The sequence below is a fragment of the Dermacentor andersoni genome, chromosome 9, assembly GCF_023375885.2.
Source record: "Dermacentor andersoni chromosome 9, qqDerAnde1_hic_scaffold, whole genome shotgun sequence".
In the NCBI taxonomy this organism is placed as follows: Eukaryota; Metazoa; Arthropoda; class Arachnida; order Ixodida; family Ixodidae; genus Dermacentor; species Dermacentor andersoni.
Window position 1 is genome coordinate 16,642,684 of NC_092822.1, and position 20,934 is coordinate 16,663,617.

Sequence of the window (20,934 nt, forward strand, 5' to 3'; positions counted from 1 at the left end):
AGTAACCACGTATTCTCACGAGATTTGAACGCGGTCTAGACAGAAAATGGAGATATCATTTCCACAGCGTCGTTATCTCCGTTAAACGCCCCCGTACTCACTACTGACACCGCAGACAATAAACAAAACAAAAAAGAAAAGAAAAAGAAGAGTGTTTCATCGCTGCAAAGCCCGAGAAGAAATGGAATAAAGATAACGCGTCGTGTGTGCTCTCGGGACGAGCCGATTGTCTGCGTCCACGTCTAGCGGCCACGCGGAGGAATTTCCGAGCAGGACGTTATCGGACCGCTCCGTCCGTAACATCAGAGCGGTGTCCAGCACGCAGCAGGGTGGGTGTGCTCGCCTTACAGGATCTCCCACTGCAAGCCCTCGCTACTTACACGCGCGCTCTGCCGGCACCACGAAAATCACGGCTGCACGGATCGTCGTCTCGCGCCAGGCACGGTGGTCGTTCATCGTGGCCCCGTCGGGGTCGCGCCGCTGCAGGTGAGCACAGCGTTGAGAACGGACGCTAAGACTCAATATCAAAGCAGTTAAAACTGGTGCACTATATATATTTTTTGGTGAATGTTCGAGGCAAATCAATTGGAACTAGCAAGATGGAGAAAGGGTTATGAAAGGTTGCGAACAGTATATCGTCACCCACCGGACTGTAGTCAGGTAGGTAACGAGAAAACCTGTACGGATTTATCGGAAAGAAAACAACGCATTTGTAGAGAAATTAGCCCTTGTCCGGAGATCGAACGCGGGAACAACGCCCTTCCGGAGCGGTCGCTCCACCATGTGAGCTAACCAGCAGGGCATATTGCGCAGAGCTCTCGAGGCCGAATTAATCAAGTCGAAACTATGGTTCCGAGAAACGGGTATAGGTTTCCGTGCTGCAGTCGAGTCGATCACAATTTTCCATTTCACCCTAGTTCAATGAGATATTGATACCTGGAGACGGACATTAACTTCTTTTACTTAACGCGGGTGCATATAGGACGCTTTTTCTCCTTTTTATTGCTTGCCTTTTTTTACAATTACGTTTAGCACGCTTGTGTGTTTGTGGTACGTGTGCAACGTATATGGGGAAATGTGTAGTTTCCATTTCTTTAACTACGCCTTGGCATAGCTGGCTTTAATTTGGTTCACCTTTCTATTTGTCTGCAGTTATTCAACAACAACAAAAATCACTGCCTGCTCCTTTCATCCTAATTCCCCAAACTGCGCAAAGGTTTCAAACAAATAAGAGAGAAAATAATATACCGACAACAGCTCCTTCAAGACAAGCACTGTTTCACGAGGCTTTCTTTTCTTTAGCGGGAACATGGCTAATATCTGAGGCAATGAACGCCAAACTTTAAATTAATCTTAGTATATCGCGCTCCAACAGTATAGTGCCACAACGTCAGTGGGACGTCATAGATTTGCAACTTATTTTTTCTCGCGTTTCGACGACTTTAGTGAAGGAACAACCTGTACACGTGACGCCTGTGGCAGAAAGAATGTTCCACATCCGCCGTCAAGGCCATGAGCCATGGCGCTGGCTAACACTCCCAGGTTTAGTTCTAGCAAATAAACATAAATACTTTAGAAAGTGGCTGGGAAAACGGTACCACGGTCGCTCAACTGCTAAGAGCATCATACGCGCAATGCGAAGACCTGGGTTTGTGCCCAGGTCAGGTTCCCCTATGCTGTCCTTGGTGGCTTTGTTTGTTGGCTTCTTATGATATGACTAATAAATATCGGGCCCTCGGTTCCCTTTCCTCTCGTTCTCTCTCTCACAATTCATTTGTCGTTAGCGCTTTGAGACGCTGGACTTCACTACCTTCGGAATCGACTCATATTTTTCGTCAGAAGAACGTGATACCTCCAAAGTGGTTGAAGTCCGCCTATAATGCTATCACATTAAGAATAGGGTATAAAGGCGAAGACATCACGCGGGCAACGAAGCATTAGTGGGCCTGCTGATGTCATCGATCATGCTTTTCAGCACCTATTAGAGTTCTTTTTTTTTTCTTGGCTGTTTGCAATGTGGGGTGAAAAGACGCATGGCACACAGGTGATCTGTCGTGCTAATATATTTCCCATTTTCTTTGTAACTCTTAGAAATCGTTAAGATCTCCGTACTGTCCACAACAGGTATGCGCATGCAACATGGTGAAATATGCATAAGCGCACGTCATCGACGCGCTGCGGGGTTCCGGCAGCTAGTTGACGATGATATTTTGCTCATGTGCGAGCACTATACGAGCCATCAGGAAACTTACACGCAGCCTGCTGGCTGTTTTGATGTGGTCAGTATGGGACGCGAGTATTGGACTCAGCGCATCGAGCAGCTCAGGGCGGCTGGGTGGTCCAGCGCTACCAGGTACAGTAGGAAGGCGTACAGCGTTTAAGGTGATAAGGAGGCCTCAGCGCCTCAATATGAACAAAAAAAGAAGAAAATACACCGGTGTACTGTTCACATACTTTACAGATCTGGTACCTCGCCTACATTCTGTGAGGCAGTCGATGGCGACATTTGCAATTACGTGACTAACTTTATAGAGACTACCGAGGCTGCAGATTTTCATCTAATAATATGCGTATGAAACTGTACCTTTGGTGTTGCATTGCTAAGCTCGACGGCGCGGGATCGAATCCCGATCGCGGCGGCCGCATTTCGATGGGGGCGAAACGCAAGAACCATGCATTGGGGGCACGTTAATGAACCCCAGGTGTTCAAATTTAATCCGAGGTCTCCCACTACGGCGTGCCTCATAATCATATCGTGGTTTTCTCACGCAAAACCCCACAATGTTTTAAACTATCTTTAAACTGCATCGCTTGGTTAAGTGGATATTGGGCGTCGGACATACGGCAGCAACACGAGCGTTCGAAGTCAGAAGAACAACGTTTATGTAAACTTACGCAACGCCCGTTATCCCCACGCTAGTTAAGCTACTATGCTGGCGGACTGACCCCTACACCCTGCTTTCACCTTTTCTTCTAGAACTCTGTGCATAATATTAAGACTTCAAGTGCATCCATTGGTTCGTTTAAAGGCACACATTGGTCGTACGGCAGTCGCTACTTGTTTTTCGAGTAATCGAAAAAACTGCGTAAGCGCCCGGTGGCTTTGGCCGTGTCAATCCGCGGAGCTTGCTCGGATGATCACGTCGAACGACCCGCTGTGCTTATCAGGCTGGCGCGATAAGGTGTCTACCCTGTTACCTTCCCTTTCGAGTATTGGTCAATATTCTAGCCGCCTTATCTCCAGACCTCGTCAAGGTTTCGGGCTACATACTTGTGCTCGTGCCCGTATACTGTGGAAAAACATGTTGTTCGCCCAGAAGAGGAGGAGGAGGAGGAGGAGGAAAGAAAGAGAGAAGGCAGCGATGTTAACCATAAATGCATAGATATGCGTCTAGTTGGCTACCTTACTCTGGGGTACCGGAAAGAGGGAATAAAAATATGAGATAATCCAAAAGAACGAAGCAGGAGAGGCGAAATGCCACTTTCTAGCTACGTATTCCTCGCTATCTTGCTGCATAGCTCGCTTTCCTCTTTTGTCTTTTAAAGCGAAGCTGCTTTTGCCTTTATTACATGGTTTCGCCTGGGTCTGTCGGTCGCTGGTCGGGCTCTCGCCGAGTATACAGCCGAGTATACATTCACTTGAAAAAAATAAAATAAATGAAATTACCTAGTTGTGTGAAGCATTGGCTATAACAACAAATGCGAATGATCGTAGTGTCGGGTGTGAAATATCGTGAAAAAAGAGGAAACGACAATCAATCTGTCGCACAAGTAGATGCGCCAGACCAAGTCCGGCCGTCAGCACACACGGCTGTAAATATATTGTCTCGCCTTATCGGTTCATAGATAGAAGACCACACAAAGCGGCGCGTACACTCCTCTCATGCCTACACCAACTAGCTCTTAGCGATGATCGCCGCGTGTTCATGATTATGATTCTCATTCTATTGCAGATACCAGCGTGTACGCGTGTTAATTATGATGATGATTTTTGTACTATGGCACATAGCCCCAATGGCTGTTGATGAAAAGTGGGTGGCACATGTCGCGACAACATTCACTAGCTCTTTGACACGGTTGCAGCGTGTTCATGATGACTCAAAGTTCCCCATTATGGCACATGCCCACAGCCGTGGAATGGCCAAGATGTGGCCAGCACATTTGAAACAAATAAGACGAAATGAAGAAACACAAGCTTATGAAAGCTTTGTCACGTTGCGTAGCAACGTTACGCCAGACCACGTGCGCGCGCCAGTTTCCTTTAAGCCGCCAAAGGCGCAGAAATGAAATGAGCCCATTTATAGTATTTCATTAACTGCTTCACAAAAGTTTCAGTTGACACAAGTTTCAACATGTGCGTTGGAACTGCATATATCTTTTTCAAAAAATCTCCAATACCTCTATAGCAGTTCCTCGCAGAGATATTATTACTGATTTAACGCCTCTAAACTGCACAGTGGGGCGTGGAGCGCTTCGAATTAGTTTTGAACATTTGAGTTTCTTTGGCGTGCCCAGGAAGCACGGTACGTGAGCATTTTTGGATTCCGTCTTCATCGAAATGCCGCATTCACCGCCTGGAATTCAATTCTCAAACACGTGCTCGGCTGCAGGTCGCTATAGTCGCTGAGTCACTGCGGCGGGCGCGGAAAACTCCGACCTCAAAACTCGACCTCACCGAGCGTTCGGCCTCGCTCAACGTCAGACACAAATCAGGTTGAGGATAGAACTGCTGCCCTCATTCACGTAATTTCGAATTGAGGTTGAGGTAATCGCAAATAGAATCAGGAACACCTTAGACTTCTGTCAACCAAAGGACCAGGCAGGATTCCGTAAAGGCTACTCAACAATAGACCATATTCACACTATCAATCAGATGATAGAGAAATGTGCGGAATATAACCAACCCTTATATATAGCTTTCATTGATTACGAGAAAGCGTTTGATTCAGTCGAAACCTCAGCAGTCATGGAGGCATTACGGAATCAGGGTGTAGACGAGCCGTATGTAAAAATACTGAACGATATCTATAGCGGCTCCACAGCCACCGTAGTCCTCCATAAAGAAAGCAACAAAATCCCAATAAAGAAAGGCGACAGGCAGGGAGATACGATCTCTCCAATGCTATTCACAGCGTGTTTACAGGACGTATTCAGAGACCTGGGTTGGGAAGAATTGGGGATAAAAGTTAATGGAGAATACCTCAGTAACTTGCAATTCGCTGATGATATTGCCTTGCTTAGTAACTCAACGGATCCATTGCAATGCATGCTCACTGACCTGGAGAGACAAAGCAGAAGGGTGGGTCTAAAAATTAATCTGCAGAAAACTAAAGTAATGTTTAACAGTCTCGGAAGAGAACAGCAATTTACGATAGGTAGCGAGGCACTGGAAGTGGTAAGGGAATACATCTACTTAGGACAGGTAGTGACCGCAGATCCGGATCATGAGATTGAAATGGAGGGAAAGAGATAAGTAGAAGGCAGGGAGGTCAACCAGAATAACGTCCGGTTGGCTACCCTACACCGGGGGAATGGGAAAGGGGGAAACAAAGATGACTGAAGTAATCAGAAGAATAAGAATGGGCTGGGATGCGTTTGGCAGGCACTCTCAGATCATGAACAGCAGGTTGCCATAATCCCTCAAGAGAAAAGTGTATAACAGCTGTGTCTTACCAGTACTCACGTACGGGGCAGAAACCTGGAGGCTTACGAGAAGGTTTCTACTTAAATTGAGGGCGACGCAACGAGCTATGGAAAGAAGAATGATAGGTGTAACGTTAAGGGATAAGAAAAGAGCAGATTGGGTGAGGGAACAAACGCGAGTTAATGACATCTTAGTTGAAATCAAGAAAAAGAAATGGGCATGCGCAGGACATGTAATGAGGAGGGAAGATAACCGATGGTCATTAAGGGTTACGGACTGGATTCCAAGGGAAGGGAAGCGTAGCAGGGGACGGCAGAAAGTTAGGTGGGCGGATGAGATTAGGAAGTTTGCAGGGACAACATGGCCACAATTAGTGCATTACCGGGGTAGTTGGAGAAGTATGGGAGAGGCCTTTGCCCTGCAGTGGGCGCAACCAGGCTGATGATGATGATGGTGACTCGATTTTGCTTATTTTATTTTAAGCAGCTTTCTTTGCCTCTTCGGCTTTCCCACTGCTGCAGTCTGGCATGCCGCGTCGTAGGGTGGTTTAGAGCGTCTGTACACATGGCAGGAGCACCGCAGAGGGGACAATCGACATACGCAACCAGTTGCCACAATGCCCTTTAGAGCTTCCTGGGCGTCTTGAAATACCCTCTGGACGGTTGTAACCATGCATGCGTTACAACCCTCCACCCCCCTACTGCGAGAGCCTTGCAGTGGCTGCGGCGCTTATACCTTTGCACTCCCCATATAACAGCCCAGAAGGAGGGTAAATGGAATGGTGGACAAGAGGTAGGGAGAGGAGGCAGAGAACGGGTAGAGCCGACACAGTGACGAAACGAGTGAATAGCAGCCTCGCCACACTTCGCTCGTGGCAGCTCGCATACGTGGCTGAAGCACGCAAGAGGGATCGAACGCGCCGTGAGGAAGCATATACATCTTTCGAGGTCTCTTGAATAAATTAAACGCTACTACTGCACTCCCACCTCGCAGGTTATTTGCAGCAGTGCCCAAAGTACAAGGCGTACACAGGTAATATTGTTAATTCTGCCGCGATCTGCTTTACTCTTTCGACCTAGGGGACCGGGTATAGTGTGCATTTTTGACTTCCGACAGGTCTTTGATACGGTTCCTCATGCCTTGCCGTTACATAAATTATCACGTCTCCGCAATCATCCTGCTATAGACGATCGGATCGGAAATTGTTTGACTGGGCGAACACAACTGTCTTAATCAAGGGAGTTAAATCAATGGTGTCACTGTAACTTCTGGCGTACACCAAGGGTCTATTTAGAGCTCGTTGTTACATTTAGTTTATATTAATGATGTTGCGCAAGGACTTCAGTGCAAAGAGCGATTGTATGCGTACGACTGCGTAATTTATACAGAAAGAGGAAAGGCATGGAGGTTAACTAAAGGCGAGCTTCCGTTTTGCTACCCTGCAATGGGGTGGGGGATAGAGAGGTTGTAAATACGACAAATAGCGAGGGCAAGAATAAAATGGATCAAGAAAAGAAAAAAAAAGAAGAAAGAGAAAAGAAAAACAGAAACAGGTAACAGAAAACGCGTTCCAATCACAGGCGTTCACAGATATTCAAAATCATGATGTTAGCTGCCTACAGAGTGATTTAAACACAATTAAAGGTTGGTGCTCGAAGCCTCGCATGTCTTTAAACAGCGCAAAGTATCAACTCGTGTCTTCCACACGTAGACGCCTCCCTGTGAGATCCGTTTAAAATTTGGACTGACTGCCTCCTGAACGGGTTGAACATTTAATTATCTTGAAGTCTACTTTTCAGAAAACTTGACCTGGAATAGGCATATATAATGTCTCACCTTAATGTCATCAAGAATATCTTAAACTCATTAGGTGTAATCTTCATAAAGCCCCAGAAGGTGTAAAAGAGGAGCTTTACGAAACAAATGTTCGCACAATACTCGAGTACGCTTGCGCGGCTTGGGACCTTCGAACCTCTTATCTCATAGACCAACTTGAACGCATTAAAAACCGCGCTGCCAGGTTTGTTTCTACAAATTACAACATCCACAGCAGTATTACATAACTTCCACAGCAGTATTAGACTGACTAAAGAAAACCTTTGCTGGAAACACTAGCACAACGGCACTCAGCAACGAAATGAGAACATTTCTTTTTCGAAATTACTCTAGTCTCACAGGAATAAACAAGAACTTGTACATTTTTTCGCCCCATTTCATTTCTTTGCGATGTGATCACGAATTTAAAGTCCTTCAAACAGTCTTGAAAAGTCCGAGTTTAAGTCATTTTTTGGTCTGACCTGCAGTTAGCGCCCATCATTTCACTTCGTGCGGTAAACCATGCTTTTCTTTTCTATGATGTGAATGAGCCTGTGAGCCTGCTGCTACAATTTTTCTTCTCTTTTCTTCTTTCTTTCTTTATGTTGCGTTTGTACCTAGGTGTCTACTTTTTCAAATCAGTTCAACTTCTGCTTATGTTTTTCTTTTTGCTACAAATGCTACCCCCCTTGCAATAATGCACTTGTCTTGTTGCAGGTACTTCTATAAATAAAAATACTGAGTAGCGGAGTATATGATTCCGGTCGTAAATGTCTGATTATTGGTAGCATAACACATTGTGACAGTATATATTGCAGTGGTACGTTACATGTTAGGATCTTTGCGCACGTACACCGTTTACCACGAATTACTGTGGCGCTGGGAAGACAACGAGGCGCGGATGAACACATATCGAGGCCATCCTGCCTTCCTATTGACTAAGAAGTCCTGCAGCTTCCATAGTGCTGCAAACGACCTGCGAAATCGAGTATATACGCTGGAAGAGTGGCGGACAAAGTGGACAAATGTAAATTCAGGGTACGATACGCGTAAGTTGCTGCTATTTCTGAAAAATAGACGCCGTGCAATTTTGTCCAACGGAAAATTTACGCAGGGCGTACAGACGCAAAACCTTACTAAATCACCGCAGCGTCAATGCTATGCTATACGCAAGCGGCCGGCCAGCCAAACAACACCCGCCGCGGTAGCTTTGTGGCTATGGCGTTGCTCGAGGTCGCGGGTTTGGTCCAAACCACGGCGGCTGCATTTCAACTAAGGCAAAATGCAAAAAAAAGCCGCTCGTGTATATTAGATTTAGGTGCACGTTACAGAATCCCAGGCGGACAAAATTAAACCGGAGCCCCCACACCCACTACGGCGTGCCTTATAACCAGATGGTGGCTTTGGCTCGTAAAGTCCCATAATTCAATTAACGTTTAGTGCTTCTGCCACGATGCCATGCACCGCGAGAGGCAATGACAGTGCGAACCCTCTCGGAGGCCATGAACAATGGCGGACTACAACGCTTCAAGCAAACACACCTCGCCATGCGTCCTGTGTACTGCGCGTATAGAAACGCAAGTGGTGCACGCAAGGCAACCTTTAACATCCCGTCACCTCACTCGTACTGCAATAAACGCGAAGAGGCGTAAACGTTCGCCCTCAAAATCACCGCTAATTATCGTCTGTCAACGCAAACAGCTGTGAAAGGTTCGCTCATCTCGATTGCCGTAGTGCGTGGGATCCACACGTATTTCTTTTTTTTTTCCACGCTTCTGCTTACGTTGTGCTCTACATCCGGTTGACTTGTTTCTGGCACCATGTGACACAAGTGTAACAAGGTTGCCATCGCCTCTCCATTCGGACCGCAGGACAACTGGAACGCCTAAGTGGAGCGGCGCAAACAGCGCACAGTGTGACGTTGACCCCGGCCGTGAGCGCTTGTATGCTCCTGCCACGCAACAACTATGCAGTACTGTGAAATATACAGCTGGCGCCGGCTTATCAATCAGATAACTAAATGGCTGCTGCCCGATAATACTATACGAGCGCCAGCTTGACAATATCCCTCGAAAGTGCCCGACGTTGCAGCGAAGAGTAATTCTTAAGAACACATAAAGAGTAAGCGGACTTAACGTTACTCGAGCCAGCAGACAACAGAAACAGTGCGCTCTTTACTGTATCATTGTCTAAAGACTACGAATTTGTTTTTAATTATTTTTTGTCTACTTAATTAAATAAGCGCGTTACAACAGCGGTACTGTAGCAGATAAGCGCTCCTGGGCTCTCGCCTGTTGCAGGCATATATTAATAGACTCAGGCAACACTAGAAAGGTTAAGATGGCAGTGAAGTGTTACTTCAAGCATAGCTATAGGCCGCCTCCAATATCAATAAGTTACCCAGGTTATATCGTTATCAGACGCACTTTTGTTCGTTAAAGCTGTCTTTCATGAGTTTCATGTATAGCACTGCCCGTAACTGATCCTTCGAATACGCCACAAGTGTCTAGAGACTACAGCCTCGGCTTCAGCACATCCGTTTGCAAACTACCGGCCAAGTTCATTCGCGTTTCGCACATAACTTACGCGTAAAAAAAAACAACTTTATTTTATTATCGGACATCACGTTCTCCACGCTTGCGGTTGTGGCGAGCAGTCAAGGATGTTTCTTTTCAGTGATCTCGTTTTATTTCAGTAGATTTAGGCGTTATATTTATAAAAGATATCTCTAACAGCAACGTATAAGCCCCCGCATATTCTAAGATAAGCGGAGTATAGCAGGAAGCAAGTGTTTTCAACTTCTGGCGTTTTACGTGCCGAAACCAAGAAATTGCATTACAGGCACGCCTGGCGCGGGATTATGGATTAATGTTGACTACCTAGGTTTATTTAACGTCTACCAAAGGCTAAGCAGACGAGCGTTTTTGCATTTCTCCTCCATCGTAATGTCGCCATCGCGGCAGGTAAGCCGCGGTAGAGCACTATATATATATATATATATATGGCGGAGGTAGACATCAGCATCGACGAGTTCATTCAACGCTTCGACATAAGGGATCCTGATACCACGAACGGAGCCTCATTAAGCTCAAGCAGGGAAAATAATTAAACAAGCGCGCGCATAGTTTTGCCCTCGCGGCAAATAGGCTAACACCTGCACCGCCGGCTGTACAACTCCTGTGAAAGATGTACATCTACACACTTACTGCCAGGAAGACACAACAGCTTTAATACAGGATGTTCCATCCACATTTGTTGCTCATTTCTTTACGAACAATTATTTCCTACTACGTCAGGAATATAGAATCAACGGGAAAAATAATGTCGTCCACCTTATTTATTGTCGACACTAAAATAATTTATTGCCTCGTTGTCAACTCCCCGATAAGGGCTGTTACTCCTGCCACGTTTCGCAGCTGTATTATTTAAACACAACTGTATTCGTTTGCGCTGTTCAGACGCTGTTCAAGTTCTTACTTGGCCCCGTCCGGCCTCATTCGTCTGATAATTTATTCTTCAATATTAAAGCGAAGCTGTATATAGCTGGGGTTCCATGGATTCTTATTCTCAGTGAACAAAAGTTCATGAATGGCTCATACCCCCGTAAACATTCATGCTCCCGCAAGCAAGCAAAAAATGCAATGGCTCATAACCCGTAAGACCGAGGCTACAAGCACTCAGCAAAGTGAAGCCAACAGTGCTTAAATTCTTTCTAATCACGCATACAACATACAGAACAACCTGTCGAAGTCTGTCATCATCAGTGGCTCATACCCCCGTGAGCAATGGCTCATACCCCCATAAGCAAGCAAACAATGCTATGACTCGTAGTCTCGTAAGGTTCATGGCTACCCACTTTGTGCGAATTAGCTGCGATGACACTACCCATGTTGTCGTTGTCGGTGATTTCAATGTGGATGTGTCGGTACCGAAAATGGGGTGGTTTACGTGTACAGTGCATTGACTCATAGTCCCGTGAGGTTCATGGCTACTCTGCGTGAATTAGCGCCGATAACACTACCCCTGTTGTCGTTGTCGGTGATTTCAACGAGGATGTGTCGGTACCGAAATGGGAGCGGTTCACGCGTTCCCTTGCGATGCCACACCGATCCGGCCCAACCGACCACCCAGAGGCGTGCGTGCTTCGATTTGACGTTATCAAAGAATGTGATTGTAGCTGCGAGTGAAATAATGACCACCGATCAAGACAATAAACAAGTGTGCGTACAATTCATCACGATGACCACCCTTCAAGACAATAAATAAGTTCGTACCTTTGTTCAAAATTAAGTGTCATCTCCGTGTCGTACGTGTGCTAAACAGCTTCGCTAGTCAACCTCCTTCACAAATTGGAATGACTCATGTTTTTTCTTTACTCTAAACGTCAAACGGCTTGATTCGTGCAGGTTTCTTATACCTGTTCTCGCTTGTTGATACCTCGCGTTAGCATTATTTTTGCTGCCTATGGGACTGCTGTATTAAATTGATTGTGAGAAAATCATACACAAGAAAAATTTCCCTGATAATGGTTAGTTATATTAACACATTTGAGGAAACACTAATAAAGAGCTGTATTAAGTTAAGTTGTGTTAGTATAGCTTACGCTTCAGCCATATCCAAGAATTCGACCATCTGTCGAACTTCACCACAATGCACCAGATGAACTCAATGGGCAGCATTAAAAAGTTATCTCGAAAGAGCGGCTCAATTTCAACAACTTTCAGCTAAAAACGTCGAGGAGGTACCCCCTTCTAATAATAAACGCATTTACGGCGCTTAGACCTAACTTCCTTGCTTCGTTTTGGCAGCGTTTTATACCTGTCCTAACCGTTGCTGTGACGCAACTTATATGTTATGTGTGTGCGTATATGTTATTAGCGGGGAGTACTCTCCCGAAGTTGCTAAGCGAAAGTAGTTAAAATTCGACCGATCTTTCGAAATATCAGTTTTTTGAGAGTGCTGCTCATTAAGTCACGCAGGAACATTGCGGTGAAGTTCAACAGATGGCCGAAGGGGCAATGTCAATTTTTTTTTGCATCATTCTCTGCACGTGACTTCCACAAAAGGTCACTTTTCACAAAGCAACGCTTGTTAACCCCACGTAGCCCAACGTATATACATTCGTTTTTAAACGCTCAATTTTACATGTTCCAAGCTTACGAATTTACAAGCATGGGAAAGTTAACGCAAACCCTTTAAACAAATGGGGAGGGACAACTCTACCCACAAAGAGGCCGCTGTGAAAGTACGGCGAAGACGACGTCACCGACGAAGGTCGTCACGGCGGAAAACATCACGCTTTCAGGAAAAGTCACCTCGTCAAGCATCATCATCAGCGGACGTTTCCAGCACTCCGAACACCGATGTTGGAAGGGAGAAAAGTGCCAGATCTCTCTCCACAAAGGAATGGCCGCCACTTCCGCGTACACGACCGCCAGAAGAGCCGCAGAAGAAGCCGCCCCCAGTACAGCAAGGTGCTGTATCCGAGGAGTCGCGGAAAACAGATGAGCAAGTGATAGCACTTATCAGGCCTTTAATGAATGCCATTCGCGTGCTGCTAAGCAACATGCACACACCGTCTGCCAGAAGTGCGCTTCAAGTTCTGGACGCTCTGAGTCCGGTGCTTGCGACCCTTGAGTAGATCATGGCTCCACAGCCACGGTCTTTTAGGGAAGAGGTCCGACAAGCAGCTATTTTTCAGTGGAATGCCCGCGGACTCAGAGCACGCCTTTCGGATTTCCGTCGCTTCGTGTACGCCAATATGTTTCCCATTATCGTCATTTGCGAGCCGAACTTATCGAATAAAATCAGGATTTCTGGATATGAATCATTTATGTCGTCAGCTGTTTATGAAAACAGTAAGGTTTTGGTGTTTATTTGCCGTGACCTCACCTACACTCATCAGCCTCTACCACCTAATGACAGTAATCAATATATATGCCTAAACGTAAGGAAAAAGAATCTGGCCTTTACTTTTGTAGGCGCCTACCTATCTCCGTCAAGTCGATTTGATTACAAAAGACTACGAGACATCCTTTCCTCAACTTCCAATCCCTGGGTCATCATTGGAGATTTCAACGCCCATCATACACTCTGGGGAAGTCCGATCATCAACGCAAGAGGCAGAGCTCTGGTATCTTTCGCCTCCAGTAATGAACTTTGGCTGCTGAATGATGGAAGTCCTACGTTCTTACGTGGCTCCACGTACAGCAGCTGTCTTGACTTGGCTTTCGTCTCACGAAGCCTAGTCAGACGTGCAAGGTGGTTTGCGGACATAGAGACGCACGGAAGCGACCATATCCCCACGTACATCACGATCAGAGGATTGACCGCTTCCAAAATACGGGATACGATCCAAAGAGTGGACTGGCCTAAATTTCAGTCTATTACGGAAGAACACTGCGACGCCAATCCATCTTTCGACTTGGAAGAGGCAATCAAGAGCGTGGTGCAAGACACTATGTGTACTCTAACATGCTCCTCGAAACTTAATGATTTTGATGTGGAACTAGAACGACTTCGAGCAATCCGACGACGTGCTGAACGAAGATACCGACGTACGAAAACAATGGACGATCTACGGACCGCCAGGCGCACGCAAAAGAAGATACAGCGCCGGTTAGACAAGCTCGAATCGCAACGTTGGGCTGCCTTCTGTGAGTCGCTAGATCCACGCAAGCCTTTATCGCAACTATGGAGAACGGTGCGCGGACTGCGGACACTTCCCGTACAGCGATTCCCATTCAAGGCGCTTGCCCTCTCTCAAAAGAGATCGGAGATTGACGTGGCAGAGGATTTTTGCGCCAGACTATCCGGCCAACTCACAGCTACCAACATTCCATCGCCTTCGAGCAGCTGTCCGCCACCACGTGATCACCGGTTGGATCTACCATTCTCGATCCACGAACTTAAGGCAGTATTAGCTTTGTGTAGCCGCACATCAGCGCCAGGACCTGACGGAATTTCCTACCGAGCTCTGTGTCACCTGGGGGAGCGAGCAAGAGGAGTTCTTCTTGAGGTGTACAATGAATCTTGGAGAAATGGCACGCTACCAACAACCTGGAAGACAAGTCGCCTTGTTCCACTGCTGAAGCCTGGCAAGTCGCCGTCGGAGCTCTCATCATATCGCCCGATCGCTTTGGCGAGCTGTGTGGGCAAAGTAATGGAGAGGATGGTCCTAGGACGCCTGGAGTGGTACTTGGAGTACCACAACACCTACCCAGATGCCATGGCGGGCTTCCGACGCGGTCGATCATCGATCGATAACGTCGTCGACCTGGTCACCTACATTCAACATGAGAAATGCCGTAAGCGTCTCTGCGCATCCTCATTCCTCGACGTTAAAGAGGCGTATGACAACGTTACGCATGAAGCCATCCTCTCTGCTCTCGCAGAGGTAGGAGTGGGTGGTCGGATGTTTCAATGGATACGGAGCTATCTATCCATGCAATCCTTCTTTGTAAGCACCGAGGAAGGCCATACTGTGTTCTCTACATTATAGCTACCGCGGCGTCCTCCAGGGGGGTGTACTTAGCCCTGTGTTATTTAATCTAACACTAATTGCTCTCCTTGAGCACGTGCCAACCACAGTCAGGCTATCAATGTACGCGGATGACATATGCATATGGACATCTGCAGTAACACGCCTACAGTTGCGAGCGAGAATTCAGGGAGCCGCCACACAAACTGCTATCTACCTCCGTAATCGAGGCCTGGAAGTTTCCTCCGAGAAATGCGCACTAGTCCATTTACGCGCAAACCCATGGCAAACTACAGTGTAATGATAAATGGCCAAATAATACGACGGGTCCGATCGTACAAGTTTCTAAGTGTCATAATCGACAGGGACTTGTCATGGAGCCCACACATATCATACGTGAAGAAACGGTTGACAGGCATCTGCCACCTGTTCAAGTTTTCGCTGGCAAGACCTGGGGAATGTCGCCTAGTGCCATGTTAGAACTGTACAGGGTGCTTTTTCTAGGATTTCTGCGATACAGCTTGCCAGCAATAAACAACACAGGCAAAACGAATCTACGCACAATACAAAGTCTTCAGGGTCAAGTGCTCCGGATCTGTCTAGGCCTGCCTCAGAGTGCTTCAACAGTGGCTACGATAGCAATCGCTAGAGACCACCTTGTCAAGACCCACATTGAAATTGAAGTACTCAGGACCCATATAAGGCATCTGACCAGGACTCCTCGTCACCATTTAGCCTCTGTACCAGCGGACAGGCCACACACATCTTTCAGCCAAACGATAACTGCATATGATGAATCATTGCCAGCTTGTTTCATTCCGGCTGCGAGACCTTCGATCCCTCCATGGTGCCTCGCTCATCCAAAAATCAACCTCGCAATACCTGGTATCTCGAAAAAAGCTGATCTGTCATCACCAGCCCTTAGACAGCTCACGCTACTATATTTGTACGAGAATTACCGTGACTCTACGCATATTTACACTGATGGATCTGTCCTTCCAAGCAGCTCCGCGGCGGCAATCGTCATACCAGCGAAAGCTACAACAATCAAATTTAAGACGACCCACGCGACAACATCGACGGCAGCAGAGCTCGCAGCGCTTTTTACTGCCCTTCATCACATTGGTGATGAACCGCCACACAAATGGACAATATTCTGCAATTCGAAGCCGGCACTGCAGTCTCTACTGGCACCTTTACGACGCGGACCGCACGAACAACTAATATTCCATATTACAGAGACGTTACACCATATAAGTGATGCAGGCCATGAAATAACCTTCCAGTGGCTTCCAAGTCACTGCGGGCTTATCGGCAATGAACGGGCGGATCACGCTGCCCGCTCAGCCCATACTGAGGAGCGCCACGTCCCAATTCCTCTTTCTAGAACTGACGCGGCACGGAAGCTCCGCCTACTTGCTCGGCAGTGCACCGCGTCGCAATGGAATGAGCCACATTTAAGAAATACGCGACTGTACTCACTTGATCCAACATTAAGTCTTCGAGCGCCATCACAGCTTCGCCGTAGAGACGCCACGCTTTTATATCGACTTTGGTTGGGCGTTGCCTTTACTAAAGCCTATGCCTTCCGCATAGGGATGGCCGACACCCCAACCTGTGACCACTGCGGCCATGAAGAATCAATTGGCCATATTTTGTGCGCCTGCCCGCAGTACAGTTCACAGAGGGCATGCCTTAGTCACGAACTTGACCAACTGGACGACCAACCGCTATCCGAAAAAAGAATTCTACAACATCTAAAGGACCTACCGTTACAGAAGAAGGTCGTGCAAGTGCTTTTGCGCTTCTTGCGATCTACCGGCCTGTGTGAACGACTTTAACTGGAACGCCTTTTGTGTGTGTGTCTCCATGTGTGCGCGTTCCTTTTTTTTGCGTTTTTCTCTCTGTCATCTTTCTAACCCCTATCCCCCATCCCCAGTGTAGGGTAGCAAACCGGAGACTCATATCTGGTTAACCTCCCTGCCTTTCCCTCTTCATTCTCACTCTCTCTCTCTTTAACCGGGTTTTTGCACATGCTGGAGCAAGTTTCTAGATTTGGGTAGTTCTGGAAACATATAATTAATTATGCTTATCGAACAAAGATGTAGGTAATAAAAACACCTTATTGATTTTTTTTTATAATATACATGGTCAGAAATAAAGAAACAAATCGTTATAATTTTCCTTCATGTGGAATGCTGCTTGGGCTTTGTACGGTTTTGCTTAAAAAATGAGCTAGAAATAAAGAAAAACGTGTGGCGACGTCAGTTTGAAGCCTCCACACCACAACAACTTTCTGTAACTTCAGAAGTTTATAAAGCGCCTTCTCGGGTCTGGTAGATTGTTTAAGGGTAAAGAAGGACTAGACATTCTAAATAAACAATATACTCGACTTTAGCGATTGACAGGGCTGCCACGGCCTCTCTGATCGGCTAGAAACGCTGCGATTGTGGAACTCGACAATATGGTACTATTTCTATTCCACACACTGTCAAACTTAACATTGTCTAGAAGAGCACCACAGATCAACCCAAATAGCAGGAAATTGGGCTACTCGCCGTAGACGGCTATAGATAGACAGCTATAAGTGGACAACGGCCATCTTAAGTCTCGTTACAACTCTAGCGAAGCCGGCAAAAGCGACAGCTTCGAGATGACAGCACTCAAGCGAAAAACGATGCGGGCCACTTTGCTGTCCAGGCAAGATGGCGGCTGAGCAGAAGGTTTGCATACTCGACAGGGCGGTCATCTGCTCGCAGGTAAACGCGTTGTCACGCTTTCTTATGCGGTTAGTCTAAGCGACGCTATGCTAGTTCGCGCAACGCATCCAGACAGTTTCCGATGCGTTCCGTTGCTTTGGGCTCCAAGTTGTCACCGTAGACCATCTCCAACGGTTCTGGTTTGGCTGCGCTTCTCCGAGTCAGTTTTCGAAAGACTATGCCGTGCGCAGTGTCGCGCGACCACCTGTGGGCCTCGCGGCCATGCAAAGCGAGCAGGAAAGTGCAGCGACAGTCGAGGTCTGTCGTCTCCCCTGCGAGTGGTTAATCGATCCTATTCCGACGAATATGCACATAGGAATGCCAATACCATTTTAATTTCGTTGTCGTATCGAGCTCTGTGGTAGTACTACTGTGCGACGGCAGCGAAGCGGTGACCACTAATGCCGCTTCTTTGCCAGAAAAACGTACATCGAGAGATTGCACTTCGGACCAAAGGAATATTTAGCACGTTGGAAACACTTACCAAAGTTACCTGAAGACTGTCTTTACGCCAGTTATATAGGGTTACTGTTGAAACCAAACTAGGAGATATTTCCAACCGCGTACTACTAGTCAACTCTAATGACACGTGTACTTGTTTATCCTTCTTCCGAGGGCTACATTTACGCGCTAACAGTTTAACATTATCGCCTGTATGATTTGAAACTTACTCGAAATTTCATCGTTGTTTCTGTCAGTTGTCTGTGTTCTCGCCAGACCTTGTGTATAATCAGATGGCATGGGCAACGTCAATAGTATTGTACCGGCGATTACGATGGAACCTTCGACGAGTCAGGTATAAAAGCCGACGCGCTTGACCCGCAGATCAGATTTTCGACGATCGCCGACTGTGCTCGCCACTGTCGTTGAGCTCAACTGATCTTGACACAAAGTCAGATCGAAGTGCGCGTTGTAGGCAGCTTGCGCTGCGCTGTCACACAGTTTAGACTTAAGTGTCGCGCTGCGTCGAACTAGCGCACAGAGTGCCTACAAATCGAGGAAACTTACAGCTTGAAATCCGCAGTGAAGCATGGTGTCACTGTGAGCTCGTAATGTGTCACACAGGAAAACACATATCGAATGGGACAGGAAAACACAGAAAAGACGACGACACGGGCACTCATTTGTGACGTAATACATGCGCGCCGGAGCTATGTTGTTGGCGCGAAGTTTAGAAAAGGAAAGTCACTTTTTTCCACAGCATGACTGCAAATAGACTTTTGAGAGAATACTTCAGCAGTAAATTAATTCATACGTTGCCCTCTAGTCTCTCTTTAATGATATATACATGCTGAATCATTCTGTACTAACAGTTAAACATCGCGGTTCTTTAGCGGTCGGGCCTATCTATTGTGTTTCCGGCACGCAGCCATCCACACGTGTAGGAAATGTGCGCCGGTAATTCTCACGAAGCTCCGGCGGCTCCCATGCCACGTGCGTTCGCCTATTCTTTTGCCAGTAAAACGGGAGTTCTCTTTGATAAAAGAGAACAGTTCAATGCAGCTTCTTTTTTATTATTATTTCGCACGTGGTTTGCGATTCGTTTTCTAAACAGACATGTCTAAAGAGGAGACGTTGAACATTCCTGTTCAGACAGCGAGAGATACAGGCCTTAATATTATCCTGGAGATCTCAGCCTGGCATATTACTCCAGCCTGTGGGTGACAATGTCGATATATATACACAGTGATCACGTAAGCACGTAAACATTCATCATAGGTCGTGTACTTGAATATCATCACGCTTCCTTCTTGTCTCCCGCTCTTCCGTTTCAACAGAATTCTGAAAAAGCTCCTAAAAAAAACGTGACGCGTGTATTATTCGAAGCTCCGCGCTTAAAAAAAGAAAGTGTACTTCCCTTACAGATACCGCTCGCGCAAAAAGGAAGTGCCTGTTTACGACAATGTGGTGGTTTGGACGACATTCATGTTAAACATGAATCACATGAATAACATGAACAATATACAACATGAATAACAAGAGTGAACATGAAACATATTAACATGAATTATTCATGAGTCATTCATGTTTTCACACATTCATTCACGAGACATGAATCATTCATGACAGCCACGTTTTAAAGCTTCTCTTTAAATCATGAATGTCAACGTAATGCACCAATTCCAGAACAAAAAGTCGCACGCGGTGATTCGCTGGCGCATGTACGAGCATGTTTCCGTTGAGGGGCACTTACCACTGAATTCTTGACTTTGTCACTAACTATGCAGATGAGTGCCCCTATGGCGCACCTGCTGCCACTTCTAACAAGTAAATGTGGCAACTTTCGCTAACAAAATTGTTCTTCCGGTTTACCACGAATCGGCGGAACGTTCCTGTCTTTATTCCTCTCAAATCCGGTGTTGCTGAATGTCCAATCGATACGTCGTACGGCACGGCTTCGGTGTACTCTTGGTCGGATGTCCATTACTGATCTCCGCACTGTCGCTTACGTATCAACTGAAACAGGAACCACGCCAATGCTCAGCGCGATTCTACGCTAATTTAAATGCTCTTACTCGATGCACTCATTCGCTTTCGCCACGAATGCGCCCTTAATGGCGTACGAGTTCCAAAAATGGCAGCAATAATCAGGCTAGACTAATAATAATAATAATAATAATAACAATAACAATAACAATAATAATAATAATAATAATAATAATAATATTATTATTAATAATAATATTATTATTATTATTAATTTGGCGATCCAATTTGAAACGGGGCGGGCACTAAGTCACCTAGACTGCTTGGTTTAACCCGCTTTTACAACATACATAGATGTATAGTCTTTTAACTGTGTGATCTCGACCTTAACTTTCGTATTTAAAGCCTCTATCACTAAACTGCGCCACTGCCTACACTCGCAACGACTCCGAACCTATCAATCTCGATCAATCGCTCAATACTCCGATAGTCTCTTACTTATCTCGACTGCTGACCAGTTAATTCTCGTGCCATCTGTGAGCATCAAAATAAGTAAAGAAAGAAGAATGAAAGAAAGAAGCAAACAAAAGAAAGCCCAGCGCTGATGCGATGTTCTCAGCACTTACAAGGCCGATTATTTTTTATTGTGCTGACTGTTGAGCGCCGGTCAAGACGTGGAAAACAAAGCGCAGAACAACTCGAGCAGGCGTCGAACACGAGACTTACTTGAATAATCTGTTCCACCCCAAGCAAGTTCACATGATCAAGAACTGAGTAAGAGAAACAAGCTACGATGCGCTCACTCTTGA

General features: G+C 46.3%; 1 protein-coding gene across 2 annotated transcripts in view; it reads left to right on the forward strand.

Moving 5' to 3' along the window:
• Nucleotides 1-20,934, forward strand: part of LKRSDH (lysine ketoglutarate reductase/saccharopine dehydrogenase) — an 86,121-nt gene continuing 65,187 nt past the window's right edge. Inside the window, exon 1 of one of the 2 annotated variants that reach the window (XM_055068566.2) lies at nt 1-486. The gene's annotated coding sequence lies outside the window, so the exon portion shown is untranslated. The remainder of the gene's footprint in view (nt 487-20,934) is intronic. The other variant, XM_050174836.3, reaches the window with a different exon arrangement.